Source organism: Schistocerca gregaria, chromosome 5 (assembly GCF_023897955.1).
Source record: "Schistocerca gregaria isolate iqSchGreg1 chromosome 5, iqSchGreg1.2, whole genome shotgun sequence".
NCBI classification, from domain to species: Eukaryota; Metazoa; Arthropoda; class Insecta; order Orthoptera; family Acrididae; genus Schistocerca; species Schistocerca gregaria.
The window spans coordinates 394,007,271-394,034,756 of record NC_064924.1 but is presented as its reverse complement, the minus strand read 5'-3'; positions in this window follow the sequence as shown (position 1 = coordinate 394,034,756).

Genomic DNA, 27,486 nt, shown 5'->3' with positions numbered 1-27,486 from the left:
TAAATGATACTATGCTAATTTTTGCCACAGTTCCTGCTTCTTTATAGACTACTGCCACTCCGTATTCGCTGCCAGCGTTTTCTGTTGTGTTTACAGTAAAGGTCCTCATATAAATCACTCATATCCTTCCTAGCTTTATTTTATACATGTGTATTGTTTGTGGATGCAGGCATACTGTAGGTAGCGTACAGAATAATATCAGGTGTACAGTGTTTTTTTTATGGTAGACGAGACGTTATGCATCAAACAATGAAAGGTTACCTCGGAAGGGATAAGGTTAATATTCCTCCAGATGGTAAATACGTTTACAGTCCTGCTATGAGCATGATTAATATAAAAAAAGGTTATCGTAGATTTCTTAGGAATTAATTTAATGGTTCAAATGGCGCTGAGCACTATGGGACTTAACTTCTGAGGTCATCAATCCCCAAGAACTTAGAACTAGTTAAACCTAACTAACATAAGGACATCACACACATCCATGCCAGAGACAGGATTTGAACCTGCAACCGTAGCGGTCACGCAGTTCCAGAATGTAGCGCCTAGAACCGCTCGGCCACCTCGGCCGGCTTAAATCTGATGAAAAATGTTGATTAGCTACAAGACGAATTGCAGTTCACGAAATGCTGCGTATTCAAGTCTGGTCCAACAACTACTTCTTGACGTCACAATTCATATATTATGAAAGAACTGCAGAATTCCTCAACTTTTATAGAGTAAAAATGAGATAGGTTCTTCAGAGCGTACAATCACAGTAAAATTTAATGCAAATTATTTGATCGGTGTGGCCAATAAGAAAATTAAGTGTTTCAATCGCCCGACTTTCTCGCATGCAGAGTGATTTTTAGACAAAAAAATGCATCGTAAAACGCAGACATATTGGCGTATTTCGAGGTTATTAACTAGCGGATTGTGCTCATGAAATGTTTCTGGTTATTGTGCAATACAGACCATTGGTCTGTGTCGTTTCTAAGGAAATCGGTCACTAAATGCTTAAAAGAACCGAGATTCTCCCTAGAGGTGAACACATTCCGATACATTGTTACAAAAATACTTGAACCTACGTATTACCCGTCGCAATATGACCGTTCTATTCAACTGTATTGCTTTACTATACAGTTTTGTGTATTTATTTAGGGAAAACCACCTCTTCCGAAACGTCGCCCGTTAATGGTGTTTGTGTGGCTCTCTAAGACAGGAGAATTCGCTTTGAACCGAGGTTTCCTCCCCGTGAGCGACTGAACATTTCCACTAGAACGGCTACGTCAATAAGCATGCACAATGTACGGTAGATACTGTTCGCATAAACTAAGTTGGCACTCCTTGCGGTAACTGCTAGGGGCGGTCGTAAAGGCATTTCCCATTTACAGTGGCTCCCATCAGTAACTCAACGGAATGTCAGCTTGGTTTGCGTGAATAGTACGATGCCCAGTGTTTTTCGGGTTAATCTCGTTTGTTTCCATTTTGTTCGTGCAACGGTAAATACACTCCTGGAAATGGAAAAAAGAACACATTGACACCGGTGTGTCAGACCCACCATACTTGCTCCGGACACTGCGAGAGAGCTGTACAAGCAATGATCACACGCACGGCACAGTGGACACACCAGGAACCGCGTTGTTGGCCGTCGAATGGCGCTAGCTGCGCAGCATTTATGCACCGCTGCCGTCAGTGTCAGGCAGTTTGCCGTGGCATACGGAGCTCCATCGCAGTCTTTAACACTGGTAGCATGCCGCGACAGCGTGGACGTGAACCGTATGTGCAGTTGACGGACTTTGAGCGAGGGCGTATAGTGGGCATGCGGGAGGCCGGGTGGACGTACCGCCGAATTGCTCAACACGTGGGGCGTGAGGTCTCCACAGTACATCGATGTTGTCGCCAGTGGTCGGCGGAAGGTGCACGTGCCCGTCGACCTGGGACCGGACCGCAGCGACGCACGGATGCACGCCAAGACCGTAGGATCCTACGCAGTGCCGTAGGGAACCGCACCGCCACTTCCCAGCAAATTAGGGGCACTGTTGCTCCTGGGGTATCGGCGAGGACCATTCGCAACCGTCTCCATGAAGCTGGGCTACGGTCCCGCACACTGTTAGGCCGTCTTCCGCTCACGCCCCAACATCGTGCAGCCCGCCTCCAGTGGTGTCGCGACAGGCGTGAATGGAGGGACGAATGGAGACATGTCGTCTTCAGCGATGAGAGTCGCTTCTGCCTTGGTGCCAATGATGGTCGTATGCGTGTTTGGCGCCGTGCAGGTGAGCGCCACAATCAGGACTGCATACGACCGAGGTACACAGGGCCAACACCCGGCATCATGGTGTGGGGAGCGATCTCCTACACTGGCCGTACACCTCTGGTGATCGTCGAGGGGACACTGAATAGTGCACGGTACATCCAAACCGTCATCGAACCCATCGTTCTACCAGTCCTAGACCGGCAAGGGAACTTGCTGTTCCAACAGGACAATGCACGTCCGCATGTATACCGTGCCACCCAACGTGCTCTAGAAGGTGTAAGTCAACTACCCTGGCCAGCAAGATCTCCGGATCTGTCCCCCATTGAGCATGTTTGGGACTGGATGAAGCGTCGTCTTACGCGGTCTGCACGTCCAGCACGAACGCTGGTCCAACTGAGACGCCAGGTGGAAATGGCATGGCAAGCCGTTGCACAGGACTACATCCAGCATCTCTACGATCGTCTCCATGGGAGAATAGCAGCCTGCATTGCTGCCAAAGGTGGATATACACTGTACTAGTGCCGACATTGTGCATGCTCTGTTGCCTGTGTCTATGTGCCTGTGGTTCTGTCAGTGTGATCATGTGATGTATCTGACCCCAGGAATGTGTCAATAAAGTTTCCCCTTCCTGGGACAATGAATTCACGGTGTTCTTATTTCAATTTCCAGGAGTGGATATAAATTTCCAACTTTAGTGAAACCATAAAACCATCGGAAAAACGTAAAAACAGTGGCGAATGTCGTGTCTTTAAAATGTGTTTATTTTGTCAAAAAACGATAACCTTATGTAAGGAGTACAATCTAAAACAACACTACGATACAAAGCATAGCTTATTTGGTTTGCAAGCTCTCAAAGAAACAACCGAAAATAAAAGCTGCAGACTGTGTGGGAAGGCTGAAGAATCAACAAGCATTATTTACAGGTGAATCAACACTTCAAAACAGAGAAACGCAAGCTAGTTTCATGGTAGTCTATAAGCATGGTATTCGCAACAAGCCTTTTTCGGACTGCGATTTTATTAAGATGTTTATGGTAGTGTGTACAAGAACATTGTGTCCTGATGTCAGGAAATCCGGAGGTACTTCACTGCCAAAAGAACCTATAGTGTGGTGCATTGACACGTTTAGATACTAACTCAAAGAGCAAACGAAGACTGCCAACAAATATTTACATTGGTCTCACTTAGGAATAGATGAGAGCACACATAACGGAGACATTGCACAATTACTCATCTTCATTCTTGAGATTAATGAAAATTTAGTCATTGCAGAGTCATTACTTGACCTAGAGTCAATGAAAGATAGAGGCAGTGGTCAGGGCTTGCTTGAGTGTGCTTTGAATTGTGTGGATAAAGGTGGCTCTTCCAGGAAAAAGGGCAACAATAAAATAGAAAGTTAGAAGTACAAGACACAGGGAACAATATCTAGGCTTTCCATTGCATTTTTCATCAGGGTAGCATTTGTAAGGCTGGTATGGACTTAGTGGAAGTGGTAGATCCTGTTGTTGGTCTGGTGAATACAATCAGAGCAATGAATGACACTCCAGCGTCGACAGTTCAAATCCTTTCGTGAGGTTGTGATGGTGGAGAATGAAGGTGTACGTTACCAAACTGTGTGTAGTGGTTGAGACAGGGCAAAGTGTTTGGAAGGAACCCTGACAATGCAGAATAAAATTTCTGATTCTTGGACACGATGAAGGTATCTTGTGATTTTGCTATAAAGATAAGGTGTGAGCAGGAGAGATATGACTTTATGTTTGACATATATTTGAGAAAATTAATGATTGTAATGTGTCCTTGAAGGAAAAGGCGTTGTTAGCCCACAAAATGTGAAACATTTAATATCATTCAGACAAAGTACGTCAATTTAGAAGACAAGCAGGTGAATGCAATTTTCCTTATTTCTCTTTATTAGGAATACAGAAGTGCCTGAAAGTGTTTCTGCTAAGATTAAGAATAATCCGCAGAGTTGCTTTTCTTATTCCATCACTGCCTTTCTTAACCCATCTCCGCTTTTCTTATCCCATCACTTCCGATACTGACACAGGACCTGAGAACCTATAGTTTGAAATTATTGACTTGCAGGCAGAGCATACTGAGACAGAAATATTTAATGCTATATCACTAATTCACTTTTACAAATCCTTGTTTGCTGTAATCATTCATTTATGAAATAATTGCCTGGGAAAATGTTCTCTACATTAGGGCCTGCATGTATTTGAGAGTAAAGTTTTTCTAGCTTGAGGTTCAACAAGAGTAAATACAGACGCCCTTTAACATACATTAGTTTGTACCTTGCAATGAGAGACTCAACATACAAAATTAGTCATGATTAAAAACAAATGTAGAAAACGGTAATGGGAAAAATATGTTTGATTAATATGATTGTAATTAAATGTGCTTGCAGTTACATGAAATTAGTACAATAAAAAAACCGAAAAAAATTACACTACTTTATTTATTTATACTTACCGGATTTTATGGTACAATTTATACCTTCTCTAAAGTACATTGTTGAATAATAAATTCAATGAGTTTCACACCCTGCGTGCACGTGCGTGGTTCTAAGAGCACAAAGATGGGTTTGCTGTATTCCGCTGGGCACCAAACTCCTCCCACTAAACCCAACCCAGAAACTGTGGTATTACCCTAATCGTGTCGTTCGCGCCATGGACCATCAACCATGAAACCTAGAGCAGTTTTCCTCGTCACTGTAGTCAAAATGACTCCACATCCGTGTTGTTATATAAGAGAAGCTCAGTGACTCTTTACAACAGTTAACGGTATCACCTATGACGATCTTATTTAACTTCTTTCTCTGGTTTTACTTTATATGACTTCTGTGTAACTGTGACCTTTCATGTAACGTCGATCCAAATGTTTTATTCATCGTTCATGATAATTTTGTAATTGTAATTAATTTATGGATGTAATTTCTAAAGCAAGACGCTGTAAAGCAATGTAAAAGTTTTAACTGTGTTTATAATAATGATTCATGCATAGAGAAAGCAGGTTTCTAATCATGTAAAACTCTCAGAATAGTATCTCCAAAACGAAAATGACTAGGTGGGAACTGCGAGTTAACATCTGAAAGCTGTTCGGGCTCACAGACGGTTCCCCTTCATCGAAATGTCTTGGCTCAAAATCGTCTAGGAGTTGAACCGCAAGTGTCGCATTACACGCCCTAAATTAGACAATTGTGATACTTTGGTTAAATTGTCTGGCTGATGGCAAGTTTGCGAAATACGAAGTTAATATAACATATAATAACGGTAATAATAATACCGAGAACTAAACGACTCTTAAATCATGCAGGCCACACAGTTGCGATTTGGTTAGAATAATGTTTATTTACACTCCAGGAAATTGAAATAAGAACACCGTGAATTCATTGTCCCAGGAAGGGGAAACTTTATTGAAACATTCCTGGGGTCAGATACATCACATGATCACACTGACAGAGCCACAGGCACATAGACACAGGCAACAGAGCATGCACAATGTCGGCACTAGTACAGTGTATATCCACCTTTGGCAGCAATGCAGGCTGCTATTCTCCCATGGAGACGATCGTAGAGATGCTGGATGTAGTCCTGTGCAACGGCTTACCATGCCATTTCCACCTGGCGCCTCAGTTGGACCAACGTTCGTGCTGGACGTGCAGACCGCGTGAGACGACGCTTCATCCAGTCCCAAACATGCTCAATGGGGGACAGATCCGGAGATCTTGCTGGCCAGGGTAGTTGACTTACACCTTCTAGAGCACGTTGGGTGGCACGGTATACATGCGGACGTGCATTGTCCTGTTGGAACAGCAAGTTCCCTTGGCGGTCTAGGAATGGTAGAACGATGGGTTCGATGACGGTTTGGATGTACCGTGCACTATTCAGTGTCCCCTCGACGATCACCAGAGGTGTACGGCCAGTGTAGGAGATCGCTCCCCACACCATGATGCCGGGTGTTGGCCCTGTGTACCTCGGTCGTATGCAGTCCTGATTGTGGCGCTCACCTGCACGGCGCCAAACACGCATACGACCATCATTGTCACCAAGGCAGAAGCGACTCTCATCGCTGAAGACGACACGTCTCCATTCGTCCCTCCATTCACGCCTGTCGCGAAACCAGTGGAGGCGGGCTGCACGATGTTGGGGCGTGAGCGGAAGACGGCCTAACGGTGTGCGGGACCGTAGCCCAGCTTCATGGAGACGGTTGCGAATGGTCCTCGCCGATAGCCCAGGAACAACAGTGTCCCTAATTTTCTGGGAAGTGGCGGTGCGGTCCCCTACGGCACTGCGTAGGATTCTACGGTCTTGGCGTGCATCCGTGCGTCACTGCGGTCCGGTCCCAGGTCGACGGGCACGTGCACCTTCCGCCGACCACTGGCGACGACATCTATGTACTGTGGAGACCTCACGCGCCACGTGTTGAGCAATTCGGCGGTACGTCCACCCGGCCTACCGCATGCCCACTATACGCCCTCGCTCAAAGTCCGTCAAGTGCGCATACGGTTCACATCCACGCTGTCGCGGCATGCTACCAATGTTAAAGACTGCGATGGAGCTCCGTATGCCACGGCAAACTGGCTGACACTGACGGCGGCGGTGCACAAATGCTGCGCAACTAGCGCCATTCGACGGCCAACACCGCGGTTCCTGGTGTGTCCGCTGTGCCGTGCGTGTGATCATTGCTTGTACAGCCCTCTCGCAGTGTCCGGAGCAAGTATGGTGGGTCTGACACACCGGTGTCAATGTGTTCTTTTTTCCATTTCCAGGAGTGTAGAAAGAAAACTAACAGTGAAAGTGGTCGTATTTAGAGTTACTGTTACACTCGAATGCGTATCCATTTGACACAGTTCGATCATTCACAATCGCATCGCGAATTACAAGTTCGATACTCCATCTCGTTAACTATGCAAATAGTTACAGTTCACACCACGAGCGCGGCTGCTCACCGCTCAGAGACTAATTCCCGCGATACTACACAAGGTGAAATGTTCTAAGTCGTTTGAATTCATAGCTGCCTAAAGACCGACGGTCTGCTTTCGCGTCTCAATCCGAAGTGTACCGTTTAGTGTCTCCAGCCGAACTGCCAGCTTTCACTTCTGCGGCAGTACACCTTCTGCCCGTCCTAGGCCGCGTTTTCCGCGCGCCGAATATCCTTGCTCAACTGACTAGGGCAGTGCGCTTTCCTGAAACCGCCCATCTGATTGGCTACAGCTTATTGTATATTATTTTACATTTTAACATATTTAAATAATTAAAGCTTCACCGCTTTCACGTTCTAAATAAAGTGACAATTACATCCATTGCATAATAAACGTTAAATTCTTTTATATAAACCAAATACAATTTCGTTCTTAACTTTCAATGTCACTGCCAGTAGCCCTGCACCCATGTGCATTCTGATAAATAAATAAAGAACAGAAATAACTATAATGCACTAAACTTTACAACAAATATTCTGTTACCTAATGAGTCAATAAGGTGTCATCGTTCAATGTGTTTTGTGTGGAGGAAATGATGATCCGACGCTTAAATGAAATTACTGATGATTCAGTTTTACTATATGTTTTAAAGATATTAAGTTAGAGCGTTGCAATTTACAACGTTTTCGTTTCAATGATGCACTTCTATATGAAATGTCGGTCGTTAAGATCGACCAAGGGGTTCAGATATTAGCATTGAGGTCTTTGTTACAAAACTTCTTAATTTCACTTTAACAGTAAGTCCTAAACTATTATATATATGATAAATATTCAAGTTATATTGAGATTACTATTAAATTTTATGAAGGATGGTAGATTAAAATTAGTGTGACTTCATTCCCTGCATTACTATAGAACTAAATAGTTACCATAAATGTTTCCCTTTGTAGTCGATCTTAGGCTCACCATATTTAACACTGCTACGTCTCCTTCTTGACTGGAATACTCTCTTTCAAATTCTAAAGGTGGTAAGGGTAAAATGCAAGAAGCGACAGCTATTTACAATTTGTACAGAAACCAGATGGCAGTTGTAAGAGTCGAGGGGTATGAAAGGGAAGCAGTGGTTGGGAATGGAGTGAGACAGGATTGTAGCCCCTCTCCAATGTTATTCAATCTGTATATTGAGCAAGCAGTAAAGGAAACAAAAGAAAAATTCGGAGTAGGTTTTAAAATCCATGGAGAAGAAATAAAAACTTTGAGATTCGCCGATGACATTGTAATTCTGTCAGAGACAGCAAAGGACTTGGAAGAGCAGTTGAACGGAATGGACAGTGTCTTGAAAGGGTGATATAAATGAACATCAACAAAAGCAAAACGAAGATAATGGAATGTAGCTGAATTAAGTCGGGCGATGCTGAGGGAATTAGATTAGGAAATGAGGCACTTAAAGTAGTAAAGGAGTTTTGTTATTTGGGGAGCAAAATAACTGATGATAGTCGAAGTAAAGAAGATATAAAATGCAGACTGGCAGACAGGAAAGCGTTTCTGAACAAGAGAAATTTGTTAACATCGAGTATAGATTTAAATGTCAGGAAGTCGTTTCTGAAAGTATTCGTATGGAGTGTAGCCATGTATGGAAGTGAAACATGGACGATAAATAGTTTGGACGGGAAGAGAATAGAAGCTTTCGAAATGTGGTGCTACAGAAGAATGCTGAAGATTAGATGTGTAGATCACGTAACTAATGAGCAGGTATTGAATAGATTTGGGGAGAAGAGAGGTTTGTGGCACAATTTGAGGAGAAGAAGTGACCGGTTGTTAGGACATTTTCTGAGGCATCAAGGAATCACAAATTTAGCATTGGAGAGCAGCGTGGAGGGTAAAAATCGTAGAGGGAGACCAAGAGATGAATACACTAAGCAGATTCAGAAGGATGTAGGTTGCAGTAGGTACTGGGAGATGAAGAAGCTTGCACAGGATAGAGTAGCATGGGGAGCTGCATCAAACCAGTCTCAGGACTGAAGACCACAACAACAACAACAACAACAACAACAACAACAACACGTCTCCTTCGCCACAAACGGCTGCTACCGCGTTTCCCTTTCACGTAAGTTCTCATCTGTCTCACTCGCACACTACAGCGCTTAGGCCTGAACAGACAATAGACACCTCTGAGTTTCCCCATCTCGTGGTGGATCTGCGGCCTTTGTGGCACGCGGTCCTGGACGGCAGAGTTCGTTCCACAATTCCTGTAGGCTGACTCTTTTGGCCACATATTTAAATGAGAGCGCAATGCTCTTTAACTCACAGAACAGAAAAGATGCTTCTGGAGCCCGAACAGCAAGGTTTCTGTGTGACAAGAGTCATTCGGTGGCTAGAAGGCAAAGGGTGCACATCTTACGAACTGAAAGAGGTGAGAAGAGCTGCCGTATTACGTAATATGGCCTCGAATGTGGAAGTAATTCGGCTTATTATTCATGACATGCTTTGGTTACCTCTGTAATATGAAAATCCCATGCTGAGAAGCGAATTTTCAGAGCTTGTTACACAGAAAGAGCCAAGATACATTTGTCGCCTTTTATTACTAGCACAGAAGGACGACGTTTCCCCGCAACTTCGTCTCAAATTATTAGTTGAGCACTATACAACTGCACGGACCAGTTATATTGTTTCGCTCACAATAATAAGTTCGTATTCTGTAAACATTGTGTTGAGCCACAGTATTTTGTCCTTAGTCATTTACCTAGACAGTGTCCTATCCCAAGTACTATTTTGAAACCAGATATCCTGTTTTACTGAACCGAAAAGCAAAGATCTTCCTTAACAAAATTTAATGAGCTTTGTAGAATTGTAAAATACAGAGTGATTATAATAAAATTAAATTTTCAAACCGCTGTATAAATATCACCACTGGTCAGAATGACGTCAAATTGCAACGAAATATTATCTGAAAAGTGCGTACGCGTATGGCAGAAGGAAAAGAAATTGTTACTCAATGTAGCAATAGATGGGATAGCAATAGATGGCGCTGTAAAGATCATAATTTACTGTTGGTCGACTACAAATAACAAATGAATGATACAACAACGCCTAAGGTGTACGTTTTACACTAAACAAACTGTACTACTCAGTGTGCAAGAATGTACAGGCGTGATATCGTTAGGTACGTAAGCCCATTCACCGCAGCAAGGTCATATCACATCGGATGGGAAAAATTGGTTTTTAATTGTCCTGAGGACAAACACCGCATACAAGCATAAGTCAAAATCAAATCGGATTATTGATTTCCCTTAGACTGGTGGAAAACGTGTTCAGTTTGCTGTCCACCGCTTTCTGAAACAAGTTGAGATCGAGAAACAGCATGTTCCAGAACTGACCGAAGTGTTTCCGGGGCCACGCTCAGAATGTGTTGCGCCATGCGTGCTTTCAGTGCAATCGGAAAACTGAACACAACATCTTATAGCCCCTCGGCTAGAAGTCACACTGATTTAGCTCAGATTAACTGAGCCAGCTATCGTCAGTTATTTTGCTGTCCAAATCGCAAAACTCAAGTACTAAGTTAAGTGCCTCGTTTCGTAATGCAGTTCCCTCGGCATCACCAGGTTTAAATCGACTACATTTCATTATTGTTAATGTTTATCTTATATCCTCCTTTCAAGACACTGCCCATGCCGTTCGACTGATTTTACTAGTCCTTTTGCTGAGTCTTACAGAACAAGTTGTAAATAGCATTTCGCTCCCTGTGTCTTGCCGTTCAGAATTTCAAAGACAGTCAACATTGTCAAAAGCTTACTCTAAATCTACAAGTGCCTTAAACATGAGCTGAACTTTCCTTAACCTATCTTCTTAGGTAAGTCGTAGGTTCAATATTGCCTCGCTCTGTTCATACATGGATCACAGTTAACTCTAAACCTTCTTTACAATACTCTCTAGGCTGCTATTCTCTGAAATCATTGAAAACTGAACATGTGAGAGACGTGGACTTGATCCCTATGGATCCTTGACTCTTCCGTAAATTAGAGTTTAGTTTTTACTAACCGAAATACCAGCACACGGATTTTGATATCTTACACTTAGGCCTGTGTCTTTAGGGCCCATTTTTCCTTCGGGAATGATTTCATATACGTGATAACCGCTACGTATTTCTAAAAGCTATTGAGTTAAAATACACTGAATAGGATAATTCACAGCATTTGATGGCGCCATGTCGAACTAGAGAGTTTTATACACTTTCTTCCCCACTCTCAGATCGCAGTGTAGGCACTCAAACAAATTGTTCAGTACCACAACATGAAAGAATCACAGAAAACGTTCTACTATATTGCTATCTGTTTTTGGTGGTATTAATTTACAGTCCCAAATGTCAGCAGCAGCGTCCGGTTTATTATCCTTAATTGGTTACTGGTTTCAGTAGCCTTTTTCTCATGGCGTTTATCTTGAATCTTGTGAACAGAAGTCCTGTTGAGAAGTCCTATTGACTGCCAAATCTTAGATATCTTGACGTAGAGCTACGACTTTATCTATCAGAATGTGAACAGGTGTCCAAGGCAGCTGAAGGATTTGTAGTAATTTCTTCTGACTTCCATTTTTTAGTTGTGGAGCTGGAATTTTTGAAACAGTGTATCAGCTGATGTTCATGAAGCTTCTTCGAAATCAAGTATCTCTTATTCAATATTACTGAAGTTTGACGTTACAAATTCCCAAGCCAATCTTGCAAAAAATGATGAGATAATCTGAACGATAACAATTTAACCGAGTGATATTTGAGAAAAGTATCAGCACTGAATATATAGTGGACTTTTCTATTCCGATACTTCCCGATGTAATGTGTAACATTTATGTTACAAATTAAATAAACTATTTACCGAAATGCAGAATTTAAAATTTGTTTCGATATCTCCTTTTACCAGCTGCTGTGTCATTTCCCTCTTGACTCTCAGCGAGATTTTTAAGCTGAAACTTTCTCAATCGTGCGACATAAATTAGCAGTTCTTAAGATGTGTTTACCTAAGTCAACTTTCGCGACGTGGAAGGAACCTACATTCATGATGGACGATCAACTCTCCAATAGTACTGTATTGTGCATTTTACAGGACGTTCTGTTACACTGACTTAAACGTTACCTATATGCGCCCATAGCCATGTCATTGCTCTCACAAGCGAAACTACGTGAGATCATTCAGTACAGTAGCAAGCGTCACTGTTCGATGGAGGAGACCAATCAAACTCACACAATTCTCTCGATAATATGTTACGTATAACCAGGGAAGCTATCGGATAAAAATATCTCGGATTCCTTCTTCCGACAGAGAGACAGTTAACCAGTATAATGTTTGGTCGTTGTTCTCCGAAGAATCCGCCTCCAACCTGTTCTACACCGGCATTGAAGAACATAAAAAATACTATTCAAATTACGTATATTATAAAGAAACGGATCGCTATTTTCTTTAAATAATGAAATTATAGTGGAATAGGTAATTATTAAGCCAGAAAATTACAACGCATCCTAATTTTCATGTTGACAGCACAAACTCTCTTGAACGAAAAACAAGAGGGTAGATCTATGATAAGTACATTAGCCTCTGCCACTTTTCTCAGCGCCTTTACTTTAACATTTTCTATAGCTTCTGAAAGCTTCGATGTATTTAGTTCAATTATGAAAGTGTTCTTGGTTCGCTGAGAAGTAATACGTTGCTTCCCGTAATTTGATGAATAAATCGTCCCGTTATGAAGTAAAATTAACGAAACATCAGCTAAAAGAGAAGAATTTAAAGAGAAAATAAAATAAAACGCCTCTTGCATAATTGTAGTTATCGCACCAACAGCATACACTGAAAAGATTTTACTACAGTGGGTGTTCATTCTTCTCACACCATAACATATATGCATCAGCTTTTAGTAAGAGATCACGCACCGTGAAACGAGAAACTATTTTTTTTACTAGTATTTCATTAAAATCTTTGCAACCGTGGTAAATCATTGGGAGATAACTTGAATAGGCGCTTAGGTGCCAAGTAAGCTAGTCTTGACAAAACTCATTTAACTTTCCAGCGCTTTATGAGAACTTGATAGTTGAATCGGTTTAGATGGGTCATTTAATGTGGTTTACGTTCTCTCCCTGCACATTCTGGAGACGCTCGCTGAAAACAAAAAAAAAAAAAAAGGTTCAAATGGCTCTGAGGACTATGGGACATCACACACATCCATGCCCGAGGCAGGATTCGAACCTGCGACCGTAGCAGTCCCAAGGTAAACAAAAAAAAAAGCCTAAAACAAAACTTGGAGCTGGTGTCATTACCGTACATTTTATGTTGTTGTTTTGTAATACTTCACTTGATATAGCTGCACAGACCACGTTACATGTCTATAAGTAATAACTGTGTTTAAAGTCTGATTTGAATTTACAGGTTTTCATGCGTTCAGCACCAGTTTGCTACTGGAGGATATTGTGTAAAAATGGTAGAGGAAGACTGAATACAGTTAGCAGATTCTTGAAGATGTAGTCTGCATTAGTTATTTGGAAATGAAGATGCTCGCAGAGCATAGGTGATCATCGAGAGCTGCAGCAAACCACTCTTCACACAGATGACCACCACACCAACAATATATCTGTACCCAAAGTGTATAAATTCGTAATCTCTCCTAATAATAATTTGATTTACTAAGTCACTATACTTTGCATATTCGACACATCATTTTCTTTTATGTTTAGTTATCAAAAATTTTGGTCATAGCAATAAAAAGGAATAGTTATCGCTTGATGAACCGGTGTGTGGCAGTGAGTGACTGACATGTGGTCCCTGGTTTATCAGGCAATGTCAAGTCAATGACTCTGTTGACAGATGGCGTGTAGGCGCAAGGGACAGTTGACGAACGCCACTCAAGTGTGACTGGAGGATGGCATTCCAATAGCTCGTGAAGGAATTCTTGGAACAATCGAACGGGCAGTGTCATTGTTACATGAAGGCTTGAAATGTTGCCCTGCCCTATAAAAAATATAAATTAAAAAAGTCAGTAAACACTGGAACAGCTGGCGGGACAATTTTTTCTCCTCTCCTTCTTCTAACTGCTTTAGAAGGTGAATGAAAGTCCATGTCTAAATATTTCACAACCTGGTCCATTTTGAAATAAGTACGTTCGCTTTCAATTTCATAGCTCATGAGAAAAAATAAAATATAACTACAACCGCCCATGGGACATTTTTGCCCCACTGAATAATCTAGGCGCTGCCGACTGCTACACATTATTTGTAACCTAAACTGTGTTTGCTGCTGCAAAGCAAACATGGAACTAAGTACAACATCTGTTACCGAATAAAACTGTATACCAATAAAACAAAGAGGCACTGTAAGGTAGAGCAGCATGGCTTTTCCTCACAGTCTCACGGATGACCAAATGTTAGCCTTGATAAATAATGACATAGGGGGAAAAGTTGAATTCCGTGGAGAAGATACTAACGGCAATCCAACTGACTTTGTTTGTGGTACGAAACAGATTACAGTAGGGAGCCCGGATGAGTCAAGGAGCAGCGATAATCATTTTGATGAATTTCATGTATACAGAAAAATATAGAAGGACGGAAGTAGAATTTTTCTAGGTCCTTGTTTTATTGATTAATCTTTTCTGAAACACATTAAAAATGTACTGGAACGAAGCCGCATACAGCATTTCATTTAAAGCTTAAATAAATATTTACAAACTATATGTTTAAAAGAAATCAACTAATTAGTCCTTCATCAGCTACCGTTACTTTACATGTACAAAGTAAAGCAGAATGCTCTAAGACAAATATGAACCACTTTTGTTCTGCATAGCTCTATCTTAGAGCACCAATACTTCACATACGTATAAACAACATGATAAAGATACACATCAAGTATTTGGAATTCTGTAGTGAGGAATACTTCACATATCCAAATAGCAAACAAACATATTGATAATGAAATGTACGCCAAAATCTTGGGGAAAAAGGAGAGTCCTTACAAGTAATACGCTGTGTACAAAATCTATGTCGTACATATTTCTCTTGTGTCTCGCTGTAGTGCTTCCCTCTTCGCCCATTGGATAGAATACGTCATCATACTTTAATATCTTATACAGCTTGTGGTAGCTTCGATGTATTTAGTACAATTATAAATGTGTTCGCTGGTTAGGTGTGAAGTAATAACCTTGAGCTCATAATTTTTATAAATAAACTGTACTCTTAGAGCATCTTTGCGAACATCAACGAAATGAGAAGAAACTAAAGAAAACGTAGTTGTTAACACTTCAGTGCATCTGCTCGCTGAGATTCTCTGCTCTCTCTCAAGTACCTGGCATCGATCTCATCTGAATCCTCGACGTTTATTCAAAGGGTGGATGATGAAGAACTTTGTCTTCTTCAGGAGTAATGATAGCTAAGGCTATAGCCAACACGTACTATGTCAAAAATGTCGTCACGTTCCTGTACAAGATCTAAAGATTTTCTGTCATGTTTTCGTAGCTGCTTCCACTGTCGATACAAAGGATCTAACTTTACGTATTTTGGCAGCTGCTGCGTTGGAATTATTGCATTTTCCCAACAATCATAATTTCTCGTCCAGTCACTACGGAACTTTGTAATACAGTGTACAAACTCCTCTGCAAATTGTGAGAGGAAACATTTAACGTATTTCTGACAGGTAGCAGTTAGCTTCCATTTGCTTCATTGGAGCGATAGTCGAGTAAATAAATTTTCTGCCGTAAACGAAGTAATGACAGAGTCATTCTGTTAGCTGTCCTCGAAGGTGAAAGGCTATTACGATGGTGCCGGTTGTGCCGGCGTTGCCGTCTCTGTACGATTCTTGGGGTCATTGACCCATCATGTCAACCAGACAAAGTGATCTAAGACTTGAAAACGCATTCAGTTATGAATTAAAAGTCTTTCTGAATAATTAATCAATTTTTTGTGCATTTTGCACAACTGGCGGTTATATTTTTATGGATTCTACTGTTTTGAAGGGCTATCCTATTGAACATAAACTTCATGGGGATCATTTTTACATGAAATGTACCCAAATGGAGGATAGCACAGGAAAATTCCATTCCTCCTTCATTGTTGCCCACATAACTGGAAGAAGCAGTGGGTGAAAAGTGTGAAACACAGATGGGTAGATGGACGTTGACGCTCTATAAGCAGAATCGATATATATTAAAAAATATTGATGTGCTAGGAAGTTCTCGCTTTGTAAAATAAATCATCACATTTAGAGCTGTGGAAATGTACTAATGAAGTTGTTGGAAAGAATGAAAGTAAATATCTTTCAGTAGTACACGAACGAATAGGAACCCGCTGTGGTTTCCCTCTGTTTCTTCCATCTACAGTGGTCTATGGAGAGGACAACTGCGGTCCGCCAGCATGGTTCACAGGTGGACAGTTTTGTCCCTATAACATAAGCAACAGCAGAGTGTTTTTGGGAACGAGAGACGATTGAGCTTTTGTTGACAGCACCTTCCACGTGACGCTAATTCCTGTCGCTCTTGTGCACATTCGCTTGACCGCAGTGAGCGACTGCTACCTCCTGTTCGGCTTTTGTATTTTGCCATTCTCTTTGCCGTCCACCCAGCAGAAAATCTCTCACTCATTGCCACTGCCCAGAGTTTTTTTCACGCAGCGAACGAGTGAGCACAGGGCGCAAATTCGCCGGGGTCTAGTGGCCGGCAAAGTGCTCCGGTCTGGGAGGGCACTGTAGCGCGGGGCTGCCGACTAGCAGGCGCAAAGGCAAAGCTTTGGCCCAACTACACTCTCTTTTTGTTCTCGGCTTTCAGTACCCGGGCGTGAAACGGGCACAGCTGAAACAAAACCGGCTATCCTTTTGGAGATGATTGCGTGGTTGAGAGCAGAGCGTCAGTAGTGGGGCATATGACGGTGCCCTACAGGATTACCCGTTATAATTGGTACGAACGAGGTACTTCAAGCAGGGTTGTGATACGATACGTTATTTATTTATCATGCTTAAAGTTGATGTTATTATCGGAACAGAATTGAGATCTTTCAATCCATTCTGCAGTGCTGGCCATCAGTTATGAAGAAAAGTAAGGGAGCTTACGTAGCGTAACAAAATTCACTGCCGGAAAAAAATGTTTTACAGGTTTCCAGATCAATCAAGATTTAATTTTGCAACAGTGCATGTGGTGTACATGAAATGACTATATTTATAGATCAGTAGAACAAGCGGTTCTGTAGTACCACATATCGATCTACGCTGAAACTCATATATCAGTATGTAATATAGCCTCCACAGAGGGCAATGGAAGTGCTGACTCTGGCATCCAGTCTAGCGTGCAGATGGTGAATACAGTCCTACGATACGTTATCCCACACATGCTCGACCTGTTCATCTAGATCTGTAAGAGTTTTTGGTTGACGAGTCGCACGAGTCATTTCTCACTCCACCATATCCCACAATCGCAGAAAAGTCCGGTGATTGTGCTGGCCAGAGAAATATTTGCACGTCTTTCAGAGCAAGTTGAGTTTCCCAGGCAGTATGTTGGTGAACATTATACTGTTGGAACAATACATCTGATTCCTGTTGCAAGAACAACATACTACAGTACATCTACTGAGTTAAGGTTGGCGTTCCTTCCACAAACACCGCAAGTGAACGGGATCTGTGACTTATCGCACCACAGAACATAAGGCCTGGGGTTGGCCCACTGTGTTTACGACGAATGTACCCCACGAATTAATTAAGATTGGGTCTAACGTCCCTTCGACACCGAGGCCATTAGAGACGTAGTACATGCTCGAATTGTGTCACGGACGGGGAAGGAAATCGGCCGTGCGGTTTCAAAGGAACCATTCCGGCATTTGCCTGGAGAAATTCAGGGAAATCACGGAAAACCTAAATCTAAATGACCGGACGCGGACTCGAACCGTCGTCCTCCAGAATGTGAGTCCACTGCGCCAGCGCGCTCTGTGCACCCTACGAGGCAGTGCTCACCAGATCTACGTTGTACATGGAAACGACCATCATTTGCGAGTAGGCAGAAACTGCTTTCATCTTCCAAGTGTTCCTCTGATGACACCAGTAAAGAGCCGTGCACGTTGATGTTCTGGCATGATTTTAACAGAGGCTAGAGGTGTTTGTAAGGGACCAAACTGCTGAGGTCATCGGTGCCTAGACTTACACACTACTTAAGCTACCTTAAACTAACTTATGGTAAGAAAAACAGACACACCCGTGCCCGACGGAGATAGTCGTTTTTCCATTTGTACAATTTTTTTTCCGACAGTGCATATTTAAATCATGATAATTTACGAGAAAATAAATTGTATCACTCGTCTAACACTGTATGCTTGCTACGCTAAAGACGCAGAGCGGGTAATTAAAGATTTGTCATTGTATATTGTTCGCTCGTTGTCTTCGATCTCAAAGTAGAAGACGAAAATTAGCGTCGTTTTGTCTTCAGACGGTGTCATTGAAGCCGCGAAAATTTGCTACAAGTGGTTAAGCAGCCATGTTGTGTACGCAGACTAAAGACAATAAGAAGTCTTATATTCTGCTGAGTATAAAAAAAAATTACCTGCCGTTGACATTTCTACTAACAGAGAAATACGTTACAGTGTATTTGTTACAATAAAGTGGAAGAGCAGATATATGAAGAGGACCCCTATTTCTGTCATATTATTCTAAATAAATTGTAAGTGCTGTAATGGGTAACCGATAACTTTATTTCAGTAAGTGTTGCCTCACATTTTCTTTCGTATTTTGTCAAGTACAGAATTTTAATTTTTCGTTTCACTATGTAATACAGCTAACAGTTTCATACAGAAAGAGCTAGCAATTTTAGACATTGCTTTGCGGGAAACTAATGTTATGGTAGTACTTTTACAAGTGTATCTACCAGATCGATTACGGTGACTTTCTTACTGCATTTCTGGTAAAATATTTCGTTCCTTGACATGGTTATTCTCGAAACGTTCTTAAATTTTTCAAGCAGTAATCGAGAGCAACGTTTTTATAATATCAAAGAGATATGTGTGTTCTTTTGAAAACACATTTCGTCATCGGTATGCTTTCCGAAATCTGATGAACTGAACGCACAAATCGTTATTTTCGTTTATTTTGCTGCTTGCGTATATACTATATTATGGTCATACTTGTATTTCTTGAATTTTTTCCGGCGGGTCGACTATGTCATAGTTTATACCCATATAATTAAAATATAGCAAGCGGTGGGTCTGCAAATCCACCCTACTCAAAAACACTAAGGAAGCCGAAATATGTAAACAAAGAGCAGAAAGTAATTTTTTATCTTATTGTTATTAGCTCTCTCTGAATGTAACCAACTTTGCACTAGGGGGGCTGAATGGGAGAGGGTACTTCAAGCCCAGATTTTGAATATTTCGAAAATATTGTAGTCTAGTCAAATGCTTTGCATTTCTTGTTTTTAATGAAGTTTACTACTAGATTAGAAAAATTTTTCAACTAAACGTAACACAAAAATTGAAGTGTTACTAGCGGATGTGGCTTTTCACAGTGAGCGTATTATTCAATATTTTCTGGTTCATGACCAAAATTACCTATCTATATTTCCTAATCTCTCCAAATACTATGATGTGAGTAAAAATTAGCAACGATTAATGAAATTTGATTTATTTTTTATTTTTTTGTGTTGTTAAGAAAGGAAACCACTAAAGGTGTTACACGGTTCTAAAAGTGCATTGGTATTGCTAAGAGAGTGCAAAAAGATATTTTCAGGTTCTAGAACATACATAAACACAATTAACTCTTCAAAAAGTAATTTTTTTTGTAGGTGAGCTTAAGATACCACCACTCCCCATTGGAAAATGTGTTGGTATTGCAAGGGTGATTACACTACGATTTTACGTAAATAGAACGATTTCTTGCAAAGCATGTGTAATGCGTCAGAATTGCTGCAACACTCTGCTAGGTATTGCTGCATTCCTAGTATGATGCTAGTTTCCGCAATTGTACCTGGTCGAAGTATGAGTAGCTAAATCTGATTAACCAGATAAATTAAATCTGATTAATATTTATTTCAATTTTTATCTTTTCCCTCAGTGAGTGTGACATGGCCCCGCAGGCGTTGACTGGTATAGATACTGGGGAAAACATAAGACATCCCCCAGAGGCCAATACCTTGAATACGTGGAGGTTTGGGGAGTACAGGCAGGCACGATCTCTCTAATAATTTTTTTTTTTACCTTTTAGATTTTACAAATTTATTAACTTGATTTTAAAATAGTAAGTGAACATTCGTTATCATAAACAGCACGATCCTGAATATAGTTTCTTAATGAAAGTTCCTGATGCATTATTTAACCAATAGTCTCTTGAATAACAGCAGATCAAAGAACAGCTCTCAAAATCAATTTACAACTCTTAAAACTAAATCCCTTTCTAAGCAAGGAAAGAAAACAAATTGCGTAATGGAAGGTTAAATAAAAGACTCTAACGCCACATGGCAATCCCAAAATTTTCCTACATATTACCTGTGATATCTAAAGGTAATAAAATACTGATTACAAAATTATAATTAAAACAACAACTTACATGCAATAAAATCTGATCGCTATCAACGTACACTCAAACCCCGTAGATTCTATGGTGCGCACCTTATCAAAATATGTTTTACTTCCTTTTAAACACTTTACACCATAAACCTCCTTACATGTGATGCAAACTACGCCCGATGAATTATGACAAATAATTAAGCATGGATGTTATTATTAACCAGGTGTGTAAATCTGTTTCTTTATAAGTAAATAAAAAACACAAATCAACTGCTGAACTCAGTGGTTGCATCCATTAAAAAAATCGTATACAATAGACATCTTTTGATTTCGTCGTGGTCATGCGCCGTTGTGCATCGTGCTGTCCATCAGGATCACATGCGACACAGAGAAGATTTCTACGATGTACAAAACGTTAACAGGGCGCAACCAACGTACACAAATTGCATACTGTGATTAAACGTCGATATTGGTTCTGCTCGCAAATCTTAAAACTCGCGAGGGAGTAGATGCGGGACTACGGATAACTTCGACTATACCGCACCGCACCAAACAGCAGTACGGCGGGGTAGACAAGAGACAAATCAACAACTGTTGCAAGGCAACCTCAGCAAGGCAATAAGAAAATATTTGAGGCTTTACACTCTTGAGAGGGCCACACCAAACCACAGAATGACGTCCCAAGCTAAACAATGAAAATACTTTCGTCGATTTCGCCAGGGCAAATAGAACCTTAAAATACCATAAGAAGTGAACAGTATTTAACACAATTCATAAATGTCCGTCTGAAAAGCTCCACAGTCGGTCTTTCAGTTACTACAAACATTAACAGTACCTCCAAAGTTCACTCGTGGACACTACTAGAGTGTCAAATTACTCTTACAACTGTAGATAACAGAGTTTAACACGCTGTCTTAATAAGACAAGCAAGGATTCGGTCCCTCACTTGGATCCACCTTCGATCCAAAACAGTCACCTACTTTGAAGCAGCTAAATAGGTGACAACGCCGATATCAACGCTCTCCTCCCAAGCACCGCCCTAAATGGAGACTGCAGTACCGAAGCAAAGCTCTGACCACTTACAAGTCTGATATACGCGACACCAACGTACACCTCTATAGAATTCTTATGTTCACCTCATACACCACACTATCCGTAATTCTTAGTCGGAATCCAAGGGCAGAACCAAGAAATCACTTCTCAGCCCTTGAATGACCACACGATGACCGCCATCGGGACAACACCGGCCGGCCACACTAGGATCTTCGAGCCCACAGCGTTCCGACCCCAATCGACTGCTTCCGTGGGGCCCTCAGACAAAGCGGCCTTGCCGTCGGACACCGACGTCGCTCCTCACGCACAGTCCAGAGATAACTCACAGCAACCCCCTTCTTCCTCGTTCCGTCGCCTCGAGGCACGCGGGATGACAACTCGCCAAAGACATCCGGCGACCAGAGACTTTAATCCCATCTCGACTCTGAAATCGAGGAGACGACTGATAAGGTGGGTGGTTTAAGAAAAAAAATAGCGAGCGGTACCGACTCAGAGTGTGGTCTAGGTGTTGAAATGGTAAGAAGTTCCTGGCTGCAAACGTCCTTTGGGAGCTTTATATTAACAGGTAACTGCTGAAAGACTTTGATTCTTTAAATTGTGCTACTGAATAACATTCTGGAGTTCCTACATTGCCATCTGCTACAGCGAACCAGCAGACTACAGCTGTGTCTGAAACTTTCGCTGTATGATATTTTCATCGTTTTTTGAATAACACTCTCAAATAGGAGAACTTTTAGAGGAGTGTGAGATTTTCTCGAAAATTCTTTAGAAAAATACATTAGAACTAAACTAGAGGGTAGCACAAAGAAAAATTAGACTTGAAAAGTAAGAGCCAACAAAGTATTTACCTTGCATGTAGGGAAACTATAAGCATCTCGGATTACTACAGTAATATTATAGTAACTTGTATCGAATGAAATTTTGTACTGTACCGATAATCAAACACAGATAAAAGTATTAGGCCATATGAGCACGCCACTAAGCCTGTCTCATGTTTTCTGTGTTACAAGTTTTTCTGCCTATGATTCCTCCCACGTGGCATTTGGGAATAGCACGGAGAACAGATTTTGTGGAGAAGCGTGTGTTATTGTACCATATAAAATGAGGTATACACCAAGACCATCAAGCTAACACTGTCTAACATCACCTTCATTTGTCATGTCCTCGGCTAGGAACAGATTCCATAGATTTCTTCAGGTGTGTCATATCCAGCAGGCGACCTGTTAAATGTCACAAGTGCATGTGGAGTTTTTAAGAATTTGTGTTGCATTTTACGTTTATTCTGTTCAGTGTTTGGTATAAGAGCGTCTACTATATGAACTATGATTTCTAAACCAACATATGTTGCAAGTTTTTCCTCCAGTTGTTGGTGGTTGTGACAACAGACATTGGTCGAATAAATACAATTAATACAGTTTCCTTGGTTCACGGCCGTCGGATAATGTGAAAGCTGCTCAATGTTTCAACGAGACAGCTGCTCGTCATCATTAGGTGCTGACTGACGTAAGCCAAGGAGGCAGTTACTACGTCGGAATGTCTTAAACAATATATAATTAATACAGCTGATTGGTGGATAAAAATGCTTTCTATGAATCCCTGTAGTACCGTGAAATACATTCCCTAATCTCTGAACAGATATGGTATCATTCTGCACTTTCTCCTTCTCAGCGTTTCTTTCCTCGCCGACTTTACGGAGAACCTCCTCATTCCTCACTTTATTAGTCCACATAGTTTTCAACATTCTTCTGTAGAGCGACATCTCAAATGCTTAGATTTTGTTCCTTTACTCTTTCTTCACTGTCCATATTTCACTACCATACAAATCTGTTCTCAAAACGCACGCTCTGAGAAATTTCTTCCTCTAATTAAGGTCTCTGTTTGATATTAGTAGAAATCTCTTTATTTTGACACTTCTGTATGTGCGTTTGTTCAGGGGAGCATCCGGCGCTGAGTTTATTGTTATAGATGCCAACACACAACTGCTTCAAACAGCGCGATTGTAGGACTTCTTGCAACAGGTTGATATTTGGCGAAGGGGCTGGTCTGCTCAAATCTCATATTCACATCGCATCTAGCATGTTTGAGATGCCTTGGGGAGGTATATGGCAACCTGTCCCATGCACGAACGACCATTCAGCAGGTGTTAGCTGTGCTGTTGGAAGAATGGAGCGCCAGGGTGCATTTGCGTTTGCTCCCCGTTGATTATCACAGACCCTATTAAAAACCATTTCGTGCCTTATTTAATGGCCAGGGACCATCATACAACGCCGTAAGTTAAGTGTAAATGTAGTCTTTGATAAAAAGTGTCATTTCTATTTGTCTCACTGCGTATTTCTTTCAGGTCTGATGTATATTCTAGCAGCTCTTTCTCTGTGTAGACCAAGTTCCTTTTCAGTGACACATCATTTGAAAGTTAATTTCGTCCTTATATTTTGCGCACCAGCGCACATTGCCGTTGGACAGTTCGTGTTGATGCACCAGCAAATGCGACAATTTCGTAGCCACACAGCGTTGTCATAGCGTAGTCACAGGCACACCAGAATACCAGAACTCCTCTCTGCCATTTCGTCTTCTCTACATGTCGACGCACCACACTGCTCTAATTGCACCCAACGAGCGGGCGCGTAGACAGCTCTTTCTTTCTGTCATGCATCCAGTTCCATTCATCTCACAATGCTGTCAGCATATAACCGAGTGGCGAGCACACACCCCTTCAATGCCGTCACTTATGTCAGTGGTAGAGGGCCCTTCACTGTTTGGTCACTTTCTACACCATCTGTTGCACTCCAAAACTAACAACGTGCTCTTTTAAGCGGGTCGCTAATGTTTTGTCCGGTAGCCTCGTACAAATTAAACTCACAAGGGGAAGGGTCTGAAATGCGTGTCACCCATTTTGATCGAGGTATCTCTTTATTTTTGATATAGATCGTCCTTGCAAAACTTGATCAACATCGGTGACCCACGAATCATATCCCCCCCCCCCCCTCCCCACGCCTCTGTTAGTGAAATGAAATGAATAGCTGGATGATACAGTTACAGAATGATACAACCGAAAATCTTCCAGAAACGCTGAACTAGCAGAAGTGATACATATGCCATGACTAATTGTACCTTAATTTGTTAAGACACTGCCTGTGAAACGTGGGAAATGTATATTCGAGTCTTCCCTAAATTTTCATTTGTGAAGGCATACTCATTCCATTTTATGCTTAGCATTCTTGAACTGTTTCATTGATATGATTAAGATTCATTGCTTCTTCATTTTTCAACCCCTTGAGCAATCATTTCATTCCAATGAATTTTATTCGCTTCTTCAATACACACAAGGTATTCAGACCAGCTGACAAATAAACAAACTATGCCTAAAGGGCACATGTTTCTGTATGTGAAAATTCATCAGTTATATAGTGCCCTAGTGGGCGAGCGGTTCTAGGCGCTACAGTCTGGAACCGCGCGACCGCTACTGTCGCAGGTTCGAATCCTGCCTCGGGCATGGGTGTGTGTGATGTCCTTAGGTTAGTTAGGTTTAAGTAGTTGTAAGTTCTAGGGGACTGATGAATTCAGAAGTTAAGTCCCATAGTGCTCAGAGCCTATAGTGCCCTTACGATCAACAATTTTGTCACAGCATCTCACGAAATTATTAGAGACTGTGGAGAGGATTGTAATGCTACGCAGTACATTGTCTGGTAATTGTGTACTGTATGTTCTGAACTCTGCTCTCCCTATTGGAAAGACAGTTGTAGTGGCAGGTTGTTCCATGACCGGTATAGCTGTCTACCTGAGGCTATAACGTGACAGCAGTTTTAAATCCAATATAACACGACACATCTAACGTGTAAACGTCATGAACAGATGGTCTGCCACCTAGCTGCAGAACAGATAAAGTTGCGATTTTAGCACACTATTTATCCGCAAGGGCGAAGTAGGAATTGATCTATTCGACCGCGGATCCACGCATACTCGGCAGAAACGGCAGATGCCCGCATACGCAGGACGTATCATTTCCATTGGGCTTTCTGTTACTCATTGTCTTCGTGTGTGGTAACAGACGAGGAATCTGTGACCTCTTGAGGACTCATTTGGGCCACTGTGCAAGATACTCTATACATTTTTAGTATTTTTTACAGATACAATAATAAAGTAGTGGAAATTCCTGTTTTTATACTGCCGTCAAGAAAAGTTCTAAACCTGTGTGTGTTTTTTTTTTTTTTTTTGTTGGAATGCAATCACATTAAGGAAGTGTAAGCGTTCTTATTGAGCCCTGCATAACCCGCTCGATACGCTGTGCCATAATAAAGTACTTCTACAAATGTTTAGTTCTCAGTTTACGTGTTTTACATAAATGTGCGTAGAATTTTGCCTTCAATGTGTGTACGTATCACCTTGGACGGTAACAGTACCGCATGTACTTGCTTTAACTGCATCTTTTCTATACTTTCAGCATTCCAGGAAGAAGTGTGTCGATAGAATAGCCACAAGAGTCAGAGCAGCGCCCAATGAGGACTGTAAAAGCCCTTTTGCATCTTTTCAGCCGTAGTATTGTGAAATAGGTGCCTCACTGCCGTGTCACTTTCAAGAATCCCGTAAAAGGAATCAACAATGTACATCCATTCCGACAAAGGTTCTACATGGATCTCGACTACTACATTACCGTGGGGTTTGAGTCACTGGCTGAAGGCTTTGCCGCAGTGGTAACACCGGTTCCCGTCAGATCACCGAAATTAAGCGCTGTCGGGCTGGGCTATCACTTGGATGGGTGACCATCTGGTTTGCCGAGCGCTGTTGGCAAGCGTGATGCACTCAGCCCTTGCGAGGCAAACTGAGGAGCAGCTTGATTGAGAAGTGACGGCTCCGGTCTCTTAAACTGAGAGAGCGGTGTACTGACCTCATGCCTCTTCATATCCCGCATCCAAGTGGCGCCTGTGGTGGCCTGAGGATAACACGGAGGCCGGTCGGTACCGTTTGACCTTCTAAGGCCTGTTCGAAGTTTAGTTTATGTCTCTGCCTTCCCTCCTTCTTGCCAGCTAGGGTCTAACCCAATTCCTATTCCTGGCATTAAGTCGTATACTGCCCTATCCTAACGATGAGAATGGACACTGTCGCAGCAAATGCTGCATAGATAATTCCGTTCTCCGTGTCTAAAGTGCTGTGAAACGTAAACATACATTGAAGTGACAGAAGTCATGTGATACCTCCTAATATCATGTCGGACCTCCTTTTACCGGGGTAGCTTAGCAGTTTGACGTGGCGTAGTCTCAACAAGTCGCTGGAACTCTTTCGAAGAAACATTGAGCCATGTTGCGCGTATAGCAGTCCGTAATCGCGACGGTGTTGCGGGTGCAGGACTTTGCGCACGAACTGACCTCTCCATAATGTCCCATAAATGTTCGACGAGTGGCCGAATCATTCCCCAACATTCTTCAAACCTGTAGCGAGTAACTGTGGATCGGTGAATTGGTCCGTTGCCGTCTACAAAGATTCCGTCGTTGATGGGGAATATGAAATCCATGAGTGGCTTCAAAGGGCCAAAAAGTAACCGAACAGAACCACTTCCAATCAACGATCGCTGCATTTGGACCAGACTACCCAGTCCATTCCTTGTAAAGCCCACACCATTACGGAGCCACCACTATCTTGCACATTGCCTGGTGGACCACTTGTTCCCCACTATCAGCCCTTATCAACTGAAACCAAGACTCATTGGACCATACCACGGTTTTCCAGTCGTTTAGGGTCAAACCGATATGGTCATGAGCCCAGGAAAGGAGCTGTAGACCAT